This window comes from Passer domesticus, chromosome 7, assembly GCF_036417665.1.
Source record: "Passer domesticus isolate bPasDom1 chromosome 7, bPasDom1.hap1, whole genome shotgun sequence".
Taxonomy (NCBI): Eukaryota; Metazoa; Chordata; class Aves; order Passeriformes; family Passeridae; genus Passer; species Passer domesticus.
In genome coordinates this window covers 59,552,061-59,568,602 of record NC_087480.1, presented here as the reverse complement: position 1 = coordinate 59,568,602, position 16,542 = coordinate 59,552,061, and the positions used below count along the sequence as shown (strand labels likewise).

General features: G+C 39.7%; 1 long non-coding RNA gene across 1 annotated transcript in view; it reads left to right on the top strand.

Annotated features, from left to right (window-relative positions):
* Nucleotides 1-14,349, top strand: part of LOC135305427 (uncharacterized) — a 39,652-nt gene extending 25,303 nt beyond the window's left edge. Inside the window, exons 3-4 of the long non-coding RNA XR_010366609.1 lie at nt 11,144-11,179; nt 13,025-14,349. This is a non-coding gene — a long non-coding RNA (uncharacterized LOC135305427). The remainder of the gene's footprint in view (nt 1-11,143; nt 11,180-13,024) is intronic.
* The last annotated feature ends 2,193 nt before the right edge of the window (nt 14,350-16,542 follow it).

The following is a 16,542-nucleotide window of genomic DNA, read 5'->3' as shown; positions in this document are numbered from 1 at the left end:
GCGTAGGACACAGCAGTGCTCTCTGAAGGTCAAGTGAAGCTACAAGGAATGGCCATCTGGTGACCCCTTGCTTAAAGCCTCATTCCCTGAACATGCAGCCAGTTGCATTGCCAGCAGATGCATTGAGTTCTGAGCCTGGGTGTTGTGATGGTGTGCAGGGAAAGAAGTGATCCTCACAAAGCCCTGCTCCAGCCCACAGGAGGTTTTATTGGGAGAATGAGAACCAGCAGCACACAGCAGGTCAGCTCGTGGATCACCAGGAGGATTTTGCTCATCATGCTGTGCTCTGTCAAAGCATGAACAAACTGAAATGTGTGAGTCATCTTTGGGAAGAGTCACAAGAGAATCAATTGCAACTGCCCAGCCTGGACATGTTTTGCTTCTGCTTTCTAAAACCTGACAGGCTTCCAGCTCCTGGCCCAAGTTCATTGGCAGAAAATAAAAGCGGCCAACAGTAGTATTGGAGCAATTGAGACTTAAGCATGGTCTCAAAAGCAGTTTTTGGTTGTGTGGAGGTGTGTTCAATCCTTGCTTAATCTGCCTGAATTGTTGAGTAGTGCAAACAGTGATGCTCATCTTGGAGAGAGCTGTCCACTACAAACTGAGTAGAAATTAATTGCTCAATGTCCTGTTTAGTTTCATTAGATATTCTGTAACTTAAAATAGTAGTTTGACTATGTCTGCATTAGATGGCCATGTCTGAAGATAGCTCTCTGGATTAAAGGATAGGAAAAAAAGGAAATCACAAAAAACCCCTAAAACCTGAAAAAAATTCTTCATTTCTAACTAAGATCTGATTTAGGTGGGAGAGTGTGCTGATACACTGCCTTTCATCCTGTACTCAGTAATTTGTCCAAAATACAGTAATTATATAACTACACTGTGCTGGTGATGTTTTTACCTACTTTGCATGTTTTTAGGCAACTACATGTTGTAGTAGGGTTGCAGGTTTATGCTTTTTAGACCTATGGGGTGCTCCAAATGTTGCTGGAAAAATCACTTCCAATCCATGGCTTTGAAATAGAAAAGGAATTAGAAATGTTAGAGATGAAGTCAGGTAGGATGGTTGATCAGTTATTTTTGCAGGAGAAAAGCACTGAGTAACTGTATTTTTGGATTATTTTCCCCTATTTTATATAATTTAATCACCCTTTGTGCCTCTGCTGGCAATAAACCGTTGGTCAGATTTAGCCTTAAGAGAGAACAAGCATTAAAATCATTTAAGTCTGGTGAAAAAAATCCAAAACTATGTTTTCATTGTTCTTTGAGAAGTATTTGCTTCTCCTTAACTTCTATCACACACACATTGAGTTTTCATAAAGGACTCTTTCTGATGTGTAGTGACTTATCTCCATACCAGTCACAGGTTTAAATTTCCAGTAACTGACAATGTCTAGGAGATTTTTGATTCTGCTTGCTTGCTGGCAGAATTTTGTCACAAGCTAGAGAAAGAATCACATATCCTTTAAGCAGGGAATCACTGAAATTGCTCAGCTAACGAGCCAATAAAAAATGCAAAGAATTTGACTGATTTATAACCTGAGTTTTGCTGACCTTATCAGAAAATAAAATAGCATTTTTTACTCCTGTATCCCAGTCCAAAGTAGTTCTCTCCCAACAATAGCTGGGCATATCTGAAATAAAGTGGAAAATGTTGTCTTGCACAAAAGCAAGTGTAATGTGCTCAAAATGAGTCCAAGCTCCTTGAATCCTCTTAAGACTCAGCACTACATGAACAGGGATTCCATATCTGAGTAAGAGCCAAGATGGCAAAATGTGGAACTTTCTTTCACAATAAAGGGTTCTCCTTATCTTTCTTTTTTCCTCCTAATTTCTTTTTCAGATGCCATCATGCAGCAGTGAAAACACAGCCACTGCAGGTCCCAGGTTCCCATCCTCTGGTATTGATTTCCCCTTGATGTCTGCCTGCATAATTAGAAATTTTGTGATGCAGTTTTATGAACTTTGGTACCATGGGCAGTGACCAGAAGTGTGTGAGACCATTTTCTCATGCATGTGAAGCAGGAAGCTTTTCTTCCTTGGCTATTTGCAGTGCAGAGTCAAGATAGGCACAATGTTTTTATCTGGTCTGTAATACCAAGAATCATCTCAATTTCATGTTAGCAGAAAGCCAGATATTTATTTGGGAACAGCCACTTACTCCTGGGGATGTTGTGGGGTACCACTGCCCTCGAGCTGTGGGACATGACCAAAACATCTTCATTGTGGGTGACCCCAGAGGGGTGTGATGATGCTGAGCTGAATTATCCTGTCACAGCAGTCTTGCTCCATTCCAAGGCTCTGTTCCTTCCAATTGCAAGGAACCAAATTATACTCACAGAGCCCAACATTTCAATATCCACTATATAATTCTTGTGGTACTGTAGTGAAACAGGCTTGTATTAATACCACCTCATCTTGGAAGCCTTCAAAGCCTGTCAGTATGCCTGATAGTGTTTGGCACTTAGATATGACAGTGAATGGTAATTTGCAAGTGCCTCAAATGGACAGAAAATAGTTTTCATTATTTTTACATGATTAGAAGTAGTGTCAAGCACCCTGTAAGAGCTCAGCTCTTCCTCAGGCTGTGGTGTTCCCTAACAGGTGGCTGTGAGTGGTACAGCCTGTCCCATCCTTGGTGCGGGTCCTGAGAGGTTGGGGTCAGTTCCTGGGCTCAGCACTGACCTTCTGGGTGACCTTGGGTGGAGGAAGCAGCTTGTTTATTGCCTTTTGCAAAACACTCGGAGAGTTACAGATGGAAATGCTATATAGAGGGATGGCATGACTGTTGTGTTGATGGGTGTTGGGGAAACATGGGTTGCAAAAGAACAAGTGGGTGTAATGAAGGAGGAAGAAGAGCAGGAAAGTGGTGGAGAAGGTAGGACTTTGCCCTTCTCTGCTGCAGTGGGACCTGGGTGAGGATGTCTGGGTACCAAAGTATTCATGCCCTTGGCAGCAGGACTTCTGAAATCAGTCAGTCTCTTCTCATGTTGGCTTTTGCTGCTTCTCTCTGCAGACCAAATGATGTACTCTGCCTTTGAAGAAGCTGTAATTACAGAAGAGCCTGGCAGCACTTTTCTGTGCTGGTAATGGACATATCAGCACTTCCACAAACTCCCTTGTGAGGGATTTACAGCTCTGCCATTAATATTAGCCACACACTGGATGTATAAGCTGCTTGCCTAAAAGTATTAAAAAATAGTTTTAAAACAGCGTAGCAAATTTTAGTAGGCCTTGTCTAGAAGCAAACTTGCACTGGTTTGATAAAGAGAGATTTTTAACTTAACTGGGTTAGAGTATTTCTTATTTGTATGTAATTGCTCATATCTGGCTTGAGGGTGACTTATTTCAGCCTATACTGACAATAAATCAGAGTTTATGCAGAAATTCTGTGAGGACTCCTGCTTCGTGTAGAGCATCCCCTCTGCTGAACAGGTCTGGTATATAATGGGCTAAATAAAACAAGCTTCTGATCATACAGGTGAGGGGCAGGACACAAAAGGAGTGGGATTTAGACAAACTGTTTTTACAGATTGTTTTGAGCAGCTAAAACGCTACAGACTGTGTGCAGCCACAGCCCCAAACTGGAGAGAGGAGAAATACTGAGGCTCCAGCTATGTTATTGCTATCATGGTGCTAAAACTGAGAGGAAATATCAGAAATCTCATTTCAATTTAACACAGAACAGCACAAACATCCTTTTATCCTCTCCCATCATCTTTATTTCCTTGGGTAGGCATCAGACAACATTTGTCTTCTATTTCTCTGAGTTAAAAAATTACATGCACACTTAGTGGAATAAACAAAAGCTTTGAATGTCAGAGGTAAAGCTGAAGGCTTTTTCTGCTGGATGATCTTCAGTATCAGGAATTCATGGTTCAAAAGGCACTTTCCTCTGGTTACACAGTCTGAAGCAGTGTTAATATGTATAGCTTTTCCCATTCTAAGAAAATACTTCTGGTAGGAGGAAGTGGGACAGGAGGAAGGAGAAGGACACTCCTTTGGTGTGGAGATTTTCCTACAAGTGAGGAAGAAAAAACAATACAGGAAGCCTTGTACTGTCATCAAAGCAAAACTGTTAAAAAAATCATGTCAAATCCTGGCATGTCCATAGAATGGTGGAGCCAGGACCCTTGGGCACAGTCCTATTTTTTAGTTCCTATGCTTTGTAATTCCTTTGCCTAGAGATGGCTTTCACATGGAAGTCTTTCTGCACATGAACTGTCCCTTCTCTGCTCCTGTAGTGCACAGTACAATGGATTCCAGTGGTGACTTTGCTCAGCACTAATATTAATATTTATTGCTACTGCTATTGCCATCACTTTAAAAAATTGATTAGAAAATGGAGAAGCACATTCTGAGAGATCCTAACAGAGCCTCTTGATCAGCTCTTAATCAAGGTTTAACTTGATTTGTGGCTGGGTTTTTTTTCCCCTTCTGTTTTTAGCGTCTGAAGACAGTCTAAGTTGAGAGCTTTAGAAAGCATTCAGCTTTTGTCTGTCTAGGAATATTTTTTTTTTGTGGGATATACATTTATGGTGAAAACTAGAGTGCAGGAATCCACATTTAAAAATATTTAACCTGTAAAAGTGTGTTTTTTACTTGAATGTGAGGACTTTTCTTCATTTTGGACTAAAAAATACTGAATTATTTTGTTAGTATGGTGAATATCCTTAAGGATTCTTGTATCCTCCATGAGTTATAGTTGTAGCCTTCCCCCACCCAAGAAGCTCCTCTTGGTGATAAGCAATGGTGCTGATGAACAGCTGGAGGAGAGTTCTGCTTTTCTCTTTAATGCAGCACAAACATAACAATGAAAAATGAAATGGCACTTAAATACAGATTTAATGGAAGTGGCTTGATGCTGAAACTTCAGAATTTCACAGCAGTGCTGCTCACACAACCATTGCAATAAACATCAGTGGGTTTCTAAGCACTGTAAGATAAAATAATGCTACTGGTAAGCCAGTAACTTGCTGAATAGTGTAATTAAATAGCAGAAATAATTGTATGTGTGTCCCTGCACGTGGTCTGAAGAGCTAGAGAGGAGTAACTGCAAAGGTGGAGGATGTCTTGAACCCTTGTGATATTGCTCCAATCTGATTGCAGCAGCCTTCATGGGAAGATGTCAATTTGGCCAGCAGGAAGGAGCCAGTGCAGAGCAAGATTTCAGAATGAGAAGCTTATATGAATTTTTTGTGGAGCTTGTGCTCTGTGTGTGGAAAGCCTTTCTATGCCAATGAAAGTAATCCTGGGCTTCAGCTTCACCCTGTTAAGGCAAAGTGATGGAGGTCCCCATGGAGACTGGGACTGGAGGGGCTGCTTGGTTGAGTTCACACAACTTAATATACAGGAGGATATTTCTCAAAATTCAACCACAGTTTAGTTATAACTGAACAACATGGCAGACTTGTTAGACACTCAGCCCATTTCATATATAATACTTTCAGAATTAATAACTGATTCAGCTTGGGACATGATGAATGTCCATGTCAAAGCCTAAGCATATCTGGCTTTTGTTCCAGCATATTCCAGAGACAAAACATTCTTTTATGACTCTACTAGTCTATGCATTTTTTAAAACAGAATAAAAAGTCTTGGCAGAAATCCAGTCACCAGAATGATATTCATTCCAGGAATATTCTGAAGACCACTGCTTGCTGTTCACCCTCCTGGTATTTGTCAGTTGCATGTTCTTTTCACAATTGAGACATCCTTTATTTTTTTTCTTTTTTTTTTTTTTTAATTTAAAAAGTATGTGTCATCTCGATTTCCTCTAGTAAGAAGAAATAAAGTCTAATGAGAAAACCTATTTATTTATCTGTATTTATTCACTAGCCATCACAGACCTTTAAAGCTTCACAAAGCAAGGAGGCTATAAAGCCAGAGTGTGATGATATATTTCGATCTTTATCCCTTACAAAATACTCAATTGCTACCATTACTGGCATTTCTCTAGAGAAAAACTTAATTTTCTGGAGAGCTCCAGAAAAAATAAAGGACCATATTTTTCTGATATTCAAATCTGAATAAGTGGTTGCTTACCTATCCTGTCTATTCTTGGAGGTGTAAGTATTAGAGCAGCTGCAGCATAAAGCACCCTGAAATGTTTCAGAAACAACTTCAATGGTAGAATGTGCACTAGGGAACACTGGGTATATTTAGCAGAACTTGAAGAATCTGTCCCGTGGCAAAAGAGGAGTCAAAACCATTTAATCTGCTTTGAAGATACAATGATTTATAAAAATAAATCCATAGTCACTTTGAGTCATTAATTTAATGATATTTGAATAACAATGCTTGGAAAAAAGAGAATTGGGTTCTTAACAAAATCAGCACTCTTGAAGTTGGTTCAATTATTGATTTCTGGATTGTGGCATTTGCAATAACTCAGAAATATTGAGATGTTTTAAAGCAGCCTTTTCATTTTCATACAGAGATTGCAGAGGTGCTTGTTCAGCAGAACAAGAGAGAATGAACTCTGCATCTAAATATATACATAAATGACCAGGCTTTTAGTTTTTCCATCAAAACTGTTGCTTCAGTCCCCCTCCTCTTACCAGAAAATGTATTTTAACTTATGATTTCATAAAGACAAAAATATATTGATGATCATCAGTGTTTGGAACACCTTCCTGTAGGAAAGAAACCTTAATGTTATCATATGTAAACTGCTAGGAATCAAACACTAGCAAGATTTTGCTAAAGGAACCCCTCCAAGGTATTAGTTTGTAAACTTTTTGGTTATTTTATGGCAGAAAGGGTCAATATGACCATCTATGCCTGCTTTGTGAGTCATGGAAATGTAGCCATTCCTTTTGGATGTAAGCCCAAAGACCATGTCTGTCTGACATTTCAGTGCTCTCATTCCCTTCAAGTGATTTTTCGTCTCATAAAAAATAATAACTTTTTGCTTCAGGAGTCCTGCATCAGCTTAAAATTATGTCCAGTCCAAAGACAGCTCTGATTTTGTAATCAATGCATTTGAATGGGGAAAAAAATAGAAAGTACAGTGACTAATTTTGACCTTTGAACAGTATATGTAGAAAAACGATAATAGCTTTTCTCATAATTTTAGGCTTCAAACCTTCAAAAGGATTTTCTTTTATTTTAGCTCACTAAGAAGGCAGAGTACAGATAGTGCATGAAGATAGAGAAATTTTGTGACACAGTTTATGGAGGAGGATCTGACTAGATGCACAAATGATCCCTCCTGGCCTTCAGACTGCTGAATTACTTCATGCATGCTAACCAGAGTTTACAGTAAATCCATGCAGTGGAAATTACCAACATAATGAAACAGGCTGGAACACTTTGCTGTATTGCTTTTTATTTTTCCACTTGTAAAGAACAAAATGTTATCTCGAACTATGTAACGAGATAGCACATTACAAATCATCTTACCTATGCTCTTCTAAGACAACTTTGGAGGAAAAAAAGGCAGATATTCCTGTAATGGCTGCTGCATTTGTAATAATTAAGAGTTCAAGTATGTGATTGGGGTGGTACTGGTGCACTTCTGCACAAAAATGATGGTTTCCCATTCTAACTCCTGCCCACTGCTCACTGGCAAGCTAAAACAAATAACACTGCATGCTAAATATAAGTGGCTAGATCCTACTGTGGATCCATCTGCAAACATACCACGTGCCAGTTGCTCTAGGTAGGGTATCTTGGCACAGACATCTGTTTACAGGGAAAGCCTTTTTTTTTTTTTTCCTGCCCTAATTGTTTCCATGTATTTCTGACTTGGGTTTCTCCCATTTCATGGACATGAGAGCAATTAGCCAAGAACTTACAAGCTCAGCAGAGTTAGAGGAGTAGTTTATAAACAAATCAAGGTTGCTCACAAGGCATGTTTTCTCAGATCCGGTGAAATGGTAAATACAGCCATCTCCCAATTAGTCTGACCAGCAAGGGGGAGATGGGATAAACCTGGATAAAGAAAACACAAATACTCCAAAACACATGGAAATGAATCAATAAGATTGCATGATAAAAAGCACAAAATGCAAAAGGTTCATGATGCTTTTGGCTTACATTCCTGGGTGCTAACGAGCTCCTGAGCTGGGAAGTCTGCACAATGTGCTGCTCTATACCTTAGCCCAAGTCTACCACATGTGGTATAAACATTTCCCTGGCTCTTTAGCCCTAAGAAATCCCATTTCTTGTGAGTATGCTGCATTCATGCACAGGGCTGTGAGCAAGAGCAGTGCTGCTCCTGAGTCATGTCTGGCTTGGCCTCTGCACCAGCATCGCCAGGAGCTCTGGCTGTGGGGCAGGGCTGGTCCAAGCCCCTCTGCTCACACTGCATCCTTCCCCTGATGCACCCTGGCCCATGGGGGCACAGCTCACCCCAGACAAGGCTTTCCTGGGATCAGAGCAGATATTCCCTCTGTACTGTTCTTGCTCTCCATACTTCTTTAATTAAATAGCTTCTGTCTGCTATTGCAATGTAATCTACTTGCCAATACTTAAACTGACATTTTCATACAGTTCTCTAAATGCACTGCACCAGAATTCAGCCTGGCTTACAACAATAGGCTTTTCTGAACTCTGAGAAAAATGTGGTGGAAAGAGTCTTACAAAAAGTTAACTTGTAAAGAGTAACATTACCCAGACATTATGTAGTGTCTTAAAAGCTGCTGACCTGTGGCCATACAGTGGGGTGGTAAATTGAAGTATACAAAATATTAAAACTATAGTTTGTGTGCATGTACATAGCAAAAAATGGAAAAAAAAAACCCAAAAAACCAAAAAACAAAACAAACCCAAGAAAATAATGTTAAGGAGTTACTGCTGTATGCTGTATAGATTAATTACTCTGCAGCACTTCCTTTCAAAATAAGGATTTATTAGTACTGCAGATTAGGAACTTGTAAATATTGTTAATTATTCCTGAACACTTATATATCCACTCGAAGTTGCTACACATTTTGTTCCTTTGGTACAATATGTGTTCTCATCCAGAACTGGTGCATTTAAATATGTTTAGTTTTTTAGAATGGACCCTAAAGAGCCAAAGCCATCTGTTTTGAATGGGCAATGATATCCCAAGGTATTTTTTCAAACCCCAAGGTCTTATGTCAGATGGGATTTTCTCTTTCTTCTACTAATGGATACCAGTTGGCCAAGATAGGAGCAATAGTGGAGGTTTATATGTAGGTGTAGTACACAGCTGTGAATAACCTGGGTCTTTGAGTTTCCCAGGTCCTTATGCATAAGTTCTTATGATTTAGTGGGCATGGTGGTATTTGGCCAAGGGATGGACTTAGTGATTTTGGAAATCTTTTCCCACCTGCCTACACTTCAGGGCTCCTGTCCAGCATCCTCATGTGAGCAGCACCAGTGGTGATGCAGGTGGCTCCACCAGGCTTGCAGAAAGTGCATCTTGTGAGGAAGGTTTGGAGAACAGGTCTTTGAATATGCAACAGGAAAATGTCCCTGTTTACCTGCTCCCTTGGCAAAGTGAAGTTTTCTGCACTGATGCTGAAAGTTTTCAGAATCAAGCCTTTGTTGGTTCTGTCACTGGCAAACCTGGGGAGGATGGGCTGATGTACATCCACTTTGTAAATGTCTGCGGAGTTGTTGTTTTAAACAGATCCAGGTACACACAGAGTAGTCATCTCCTCAGCACCAAGCCTCTGCAGCACTCTAACCCTATACTTTAGTCACTACTGACAGGTAGAGGGCAAATTTGCATAATGAACTGTTTAAATATTCAGTTTTATCAAGGCTTCAAGGCACTATTTGTCCTCCGCATCTTCAATAGCTAGTGACCCTATCTAAATCAACATCATTTGTCAAATCAAATTAGGCTTGTTGTTAATTTCAGACAGTGATGTTCATCTTTTTGATGCTTTCAAACAACTCTGAGGTAAATCCCTGTGACATAATGCTGCTTAGATATGCTAAATGAGTCACTTGTTCAATGCTGCAATTGTCAGAAAAATATGAAACTTAGCTCTAAGGTAAATATTGTTGGGTCACTTGAAATGTATGCAAATTTGACATTTCTCTGCTGATTAGCATATCTACACATCAAAGTTTTCTATATATCACATCAGATATTTTTGATTCAGGAGAGTTAAGGTCAGTGGCACTTGGCATACTCTTTACTTTGCATCAGACAAGATGAGAAATGAAAATCTTCTCAGGGAAAGTTTCCAGCTCAAACCTTACTTTGCTGAAATAAGAACACTGCAGAGGAGAAGGGGAAAATAGCACAGGTTCCTGGTTCTCAGTTTATAACTAATAAAGGAACATAAAGAGATTATTCACTTAACTAATGAATTTCAAAGGGGGAAAAAACCGGAATCGATCAGAAATTTGGGCACAGAGACAGTAAAAAGATTCTCTTAATCACTGCAGTGAATTTGACTATATAAAGTATAGCTCTAGCTATGTACGTGTTTGATTTTGAAATTAGCCTTTTAAAGTGGAAAAAAAAAAATGAGGAGGTATGTCCTGTTCTTTAAAAGCTGAGTTTTGATTTGTGTCCAATATGCATCAGTGGGAGTTTTGCACTGTCCTCCCACAAATCTACCTGCTCCTGATGGAGTGCTGCAGCTCCCAAGTTCATTAGCTCCGTGATTGCTTCCATAGATCCTAATATAACTGGTCACAAGAGTTAATTGTTCACTCATTTTTGCACATCAGGCCTTTGGAGATCATCAATAAGTTGTCAGCAGATTCAGGTCACCAAAACTCTCTGTGATAATCCATTGTGTTCCATGAGAGATGGGTCTTGGTTTGAGCAGTGCTGGGCTGCTGTGTACCTCATCACAAGGATAATTGATGTGAGCCCTCTGGAGTGCTGACACCCAAAAGGATCTTTGTCCATGGGGGTAAGGAAGCACTCACAATGTAGGCACTGAAAATTCCCCAGCATCTTCCTGGAGGACAAACTGAGTACACGAGCACAGGCACTTTCTGCATTGCTGCGCTGGAGTAACTCGGTCATAGAGATGCTTTTTTATTCTTTCCAAAAAGAGCGAAACAGTCTCAACTGCAGCATCCAGTGAATGCCAGTGAAATTTTGTTTTAAAAATAAAACAAACATTTTTCAAATTATTGGAGCAGAAAGATGTGTCAGACACCACTAACATATGTTTATTTTTCTTTTTCTCTCCTGGAACTGAAGCATGGCCAAACTCTGTTTCCTTCTCCTTTACGTTGTGTGAGTATGTATAGATAGATATAAATTTTATACTTACTTTTCATGGAGATTTTACATGTTAAATTCTAGAAATTAATCCAGTGATGGAGTTATTAGAATGGACTTATTAGACTCCAGAAAATAAGACACAGAAATGCCGGTTGATCCATTATTCCTTCAGGGCATATAGCACCACTCAACCACATTAGTAGTTGATGTTTGATGATAAATCAATAATAGCTTTTATCTTCTAAGTAAAAGATATTTTGTTCTCTTCCATCTTTTCCGTGATGGGTGAGATAAAATCAGGAGCTGCACTCACATTCTTAAGGCAAGATTTTAAAACTATTTTGGTGTAAGATTCGCATTTGCAAGCTGCCCATGCTTCCCATATTGGCAATGATTTTGACAAATGTAAAAAAGTCACTAATATTTTGACACTTTCACTGCCCAACTATGATACCAGCTGGCTGTGAATTCAGTTATTCATTGTTCTGCTGTATTTTAAAGACTGGTCCAGAGCCAATGTACTGGACCAGCTCCATTCATTCATTTTCAAGATTGAAGTTTCAGCTAACTGTAGTGGCCATTTTTCAAATAGATCTGGAAACCTCTTCCAATTTAACAGGATCATACAGAACAGAAAAAGTCAAGTGTGCTAGTAGATTTAAAGCTCTTCCCTTCAAGGGAAGGAATATATGCATTTCAGCATGAATCAACGTAGTCCTCACAGGATTTCTGACTGCTCTCAATTTTTTTTTTTCTAAGACATGACCAGTGCTTTCTTCACAGTAAAGCAAGCAAAACCCTAAAATCTTTATTATGGTTAAATTAATTTAAAATAAAACTGAACTAAAGCATAGATGTTCTGAATTCTTAAAATGAGAAATTGTCACACTGGTCTCATGCTGCCCGAGACTTACAGTCAATTCAATTGCTAATTTTAAAGAAACTAAAAAGAAACTTACACATTTTTGGCTTCAGGTAGGCAAATACAACTTTAAAATAGACAGGGATGGAGCTCTTGGAAGTTCTTAGTGCACTTGCAGTGCAGACCAGAAGTACAGGACCCTCCGTAAGTCCAATCTTTTCCGATCTGAGCATTGTGGAGAACAGATACACATCTGAGTGACCAGGTCCATTTGAAGTGCCTTTCTTTAACAAACATAGTAAAAATGTGCTCACTTCCTAAGTCTTCTTTATTGTGCCTGCTAACGTTTTACACTATTTTCCAAAGTCAGTAACAATATTCATCCCTCTGGCTTGTAACGCACTGATTAAAAAACAGATTGCCAGCAGTCATCTGCTATTGTCTGGCTTCCTAAATTCTGTTTCTGGTTTAATTTACTTGATGGTTCCATGCACTATTCATGAGTTCTATAATATTCCAAACTTTAATTTCAACAGATTAATTCTTACTAATTATTCAACATATGAACCTGCACATGAGAATTGTACTGTATGCACCATCCTGAGGCACAGAATGCAATGTCGAATCGTTTTCTGATTTCAAGTGGAAAACAAACTAATTATGTGGAAATATGATAATATATTGTGCTGCAGGGACCAGCCCTTTGTCTGTTTGGAAATGTTTGCTTATGATCGGCTCCCTGTGTTATTTCTTCCAGGAGGAGCTGCCCTTTCTTAATGCATAAACATTATTGACTGGTCCATGATTCTTTACTTCAAGAAAGCTGATTTACATAATTTTATATTACTTCCGTCTGGTGGAAGCAAACAAGACATCCCAGGAAAGTAATAATTGAGCTAGCTGTAGCAATCTGCTGGAAAGATAAGACACGGAAGTCCTTGGAAATGAAGGATCACTTATTTCTCTTTTATTTTTCCTACTTTTTTTTTTCTAAGCTGTCATGCAGCTTTACCTCTGAGCTGTTTGATTTGATGCATATCAGCATCCAGCACTTCATCACAGCATGGGGTCCAAATCAACTATCAAAAACCTGAAGTAGAACACGCTTTCTCCAGTCTTCTGTCAACCTACCCCAGCCAAAGCTAAGTAGGTAATGCTGGTATCAGGAAATACAGGGATACTGGATCATTCATTGTTTGGGAGAAGTACTGTGAAGCCCTGCTGTGGTCATTGCAGCTGTCAGCCTGGTCTGTGGTATCCAAGACTTACCAAGCTTAAAAACTGTGGCAACACACCAACACCTTTCTGTGATTCTGCTCAGCTGAAAATGAAATTATTAAATCAAATGTGGAGGGTGGAAGGGAGGGGAAGTAAGACCCCCCTCAAAATAAGCAATACTTTTTTGCTTCCCATGACATGTGAAATGAGATATGTGCTAGAAACTGAAAGGTTGAAATATGTTTTCAGGAATTAATCAGCACTGAAAACTATAAAAATAAAATAGAGGATTGGAGTTTCTCAAGGGAACCTACTCAGTAATGGCATTAAGGAGCAAGTCAAGACTCTACGAAAACAAACACCAGCAGTGATAGGGGAAGATAAAATCTGGACCCTAGAATGACATTTTAATAGACCTTGGGTGATACAACATGGTTTAGCATATACCATAATACTTAATTCCCTCTAGAAATCCACCTCTTAAACAATGGGGAGGTTGTCTGGCTTTCTATCCTTCCATCTTCCCCAATCATTTTAAGTTTACGAGCGTTACAATTTCCAACACATTTTCCTATTGATCCCATTTACTTTTTTACTTTATGATGACAAAACAGTTGCAGATCATCTGCTCTCTTGCTTATTTATATTTTTGCTATTGTTTCTACTATGTCTTGGCTAAGGCCTCAAGCAGACTCAGAGCTATGTGTCACTAAGGTTGACAAAACCTCTGTTAACAAGGGTCAAGATTTTGGATCCTAAAAGGCATTATTTTCATAATTTTTCTTTAGTAATTCTAATAAAAGTTTACAATTGTATCTTAAAGTGTACAATCTGAATGAATGCTTGACACAAAGTTATTTTGCTTCTCTCTGAAAGAATATATTTTCTTTTTGCTGCCTTAGTACCTGAAGTTGGGAAACAACAGGTTACCAATGCCACTCTGCATTTACCTGTCCCACCCTTGCTGCACAGTTCTGGTTGAGATCTAAACAGATGAGGGATGGAAAACAGAATAAATCTTGGGATGAATCCCTTAATTTGACCTAGCCACTGATATTCCAAAGATCTTTTCTGCCACCAAAAAAAAAAAAAAAAAAAAAAAAAAAAGTGGAGTTATCTATTTCACAGTAGAAAGGTTCCCAGAGGGGTCCCAGAGGGGTGAGAGAGGTGAGGACAGCCCAGGAAAAATATACACACTCAATTATTAAGGTCAGAGGGGAATTTCCAATATTTTATTTCAGATCCAGCATTCTGGTTTGATACAGATCTAAAAAGCACTGTCTTAAAATACTCTGGTATGAATTTCCTGGTATCAGCTAAATGAATCAGCTTAATGAATGATCAGGTAATGAAGAGAAAGATGGGGTGTATGGATGTGATGGTTAGTTTTCTCATTTAATTTGAAAATTAACTTGCTCCTTTGCTCAGAAGTAAGAGGCTGTGGAAAACTTCCTTGGAAAATGGCTGCAGAGCATCTCTTACTGGTATTTAAATACTTGAAATGTAAATATCATTGTTCATATCATAAACCAGCATGCTGTGTTTTCTCTGTGCCATCTCCTCTTGGAAAGGCACCACAAGAAGTAGGGGAGAAAGGAGGATGATTCCTTAATCCCAGGGTGTACCATGGATCCTGCTACAGCCTGCAGCTGTACCACTGGCTCTAGGCTGTGAGCTTGTCTGATCTGCAGCTCAGCTGAGTCAGAACAGGGAGAGATGGCAGAGAGATGTTCCTGAATAAAACCCCAAAGCTATGCTGTTTCCAGAAGAGAGGTGACTGAGGGCAGTTGGCTGGGGTTGGGTGGGATCCCCTGGCAAGGGAAGAGACCTTTCTGCCACCTCTGGCTCCACACCTGCACCCAAACCAGTGATGCCTGCTGGCAGTCTGTGGTGTGCGGGATGCCAACCACACTGAACTTTTTCTCTTCCTTCCTATATGCTTGTCTGTTCATGAAAGGTTCATTTCTCCCAGGTGGTCTTCAGCAGATTTACCTTCAATCTCCTTGACTTGTGCTTCACTGCTATCGCTGTATCACCTCATCTCTGTCAGCAGGATGAGTCTTGAAGGACATTTTCTATAAAGGATAGGTTCCCACCGTGATTTGTCATCACCAACTCCTAGAAACCCCAAGAAAGCCAAGAAATGCTACAACCTCAGACACCTGAATAGGGCCACAAGTTGCAGCCATGCTGTTGCCAGTGCACACAACACCTCCCTTTACACAGAATTTATGAATATTATTTAGCCTGACTGCTCTATCAGGAGTTGCCATAAATAAAGTGCTGAGCATGCTCAGATTTGCCATGTACATTTTTTGCAGTGGGTTATCTGGTGCCATTTGTGCTGCATTTCACTGGAAAGAAACATGCCATGGTTAATAACGTAAATGATCTACGCTGAGAGACTTTTGTTGAGGGAGTGACTGATCCAAAGCCTGTTGAAATAAATGTGAAGAATAGCCTTGACTCCAGTGGGCTTTGGATCAAGCCCAGATTCATGTTCCTAATATACTGTCTCTTTTCATAATTTTGCGAGAATGGCTTTTTCTTTTGTGCAACAAGCCATAGTGGAGAGGAGTGGGGAAAAAAGGAAGGCAAAAAGAACCACAGAAACTGTGCTAAAGGAATTTAAAATGAAAACTGCATTAAAAATTTAGTATATGAGCAGAAACAGACTACTTTGCTCTGGAAGGGTGAAAGGAAGAAAAAATATTATTTTAATATGTACCAGGCAAGGACAAGCACAAATGTGACCACGTCTGAGAACAGCAGAGAGCCACAGCCTTGGCTTACATTGAAAAGTTCTGGCAAATATCTCAGTTTAAAAGAAGGTGTGAGAAGGGAAGAGCCAGATCTGGCACACCAGCCCCTTCATGTTTGTGTGAAGCTGTACCACACTTAGCTTTTGAGACTTTTTGCCTGATTTGAATGCATATGTTTGATAAAAGGAAATGACATATTTATGTTTACTCCTTACGTTACTCAGTCTCCAAAGGGTTCAGGGAGTTGGTACAAAGGGTTCTGTGAGCTTCTGGTTCATTCTCACCAAAATGACCTGATAACTGAGGGTGCACTAATTACAATATGTAAATCTAACAGCACCTGGAGTTCATGAGATGTGCAGGTATCTCTGAGATTTCTAGTGAGGAAGGAAAATTTTCTCACGTGGGTACACTGAGTTTGGGTTGGTTCCACTGCAGGGACTTGTGGCCGGCCATGCAGAGACTTCCAGTGAGATCTGCTGTGCTTCACCTGGCCATGTTAGTCCACCTCCAAGCGCCACCTTGCAAAGTGA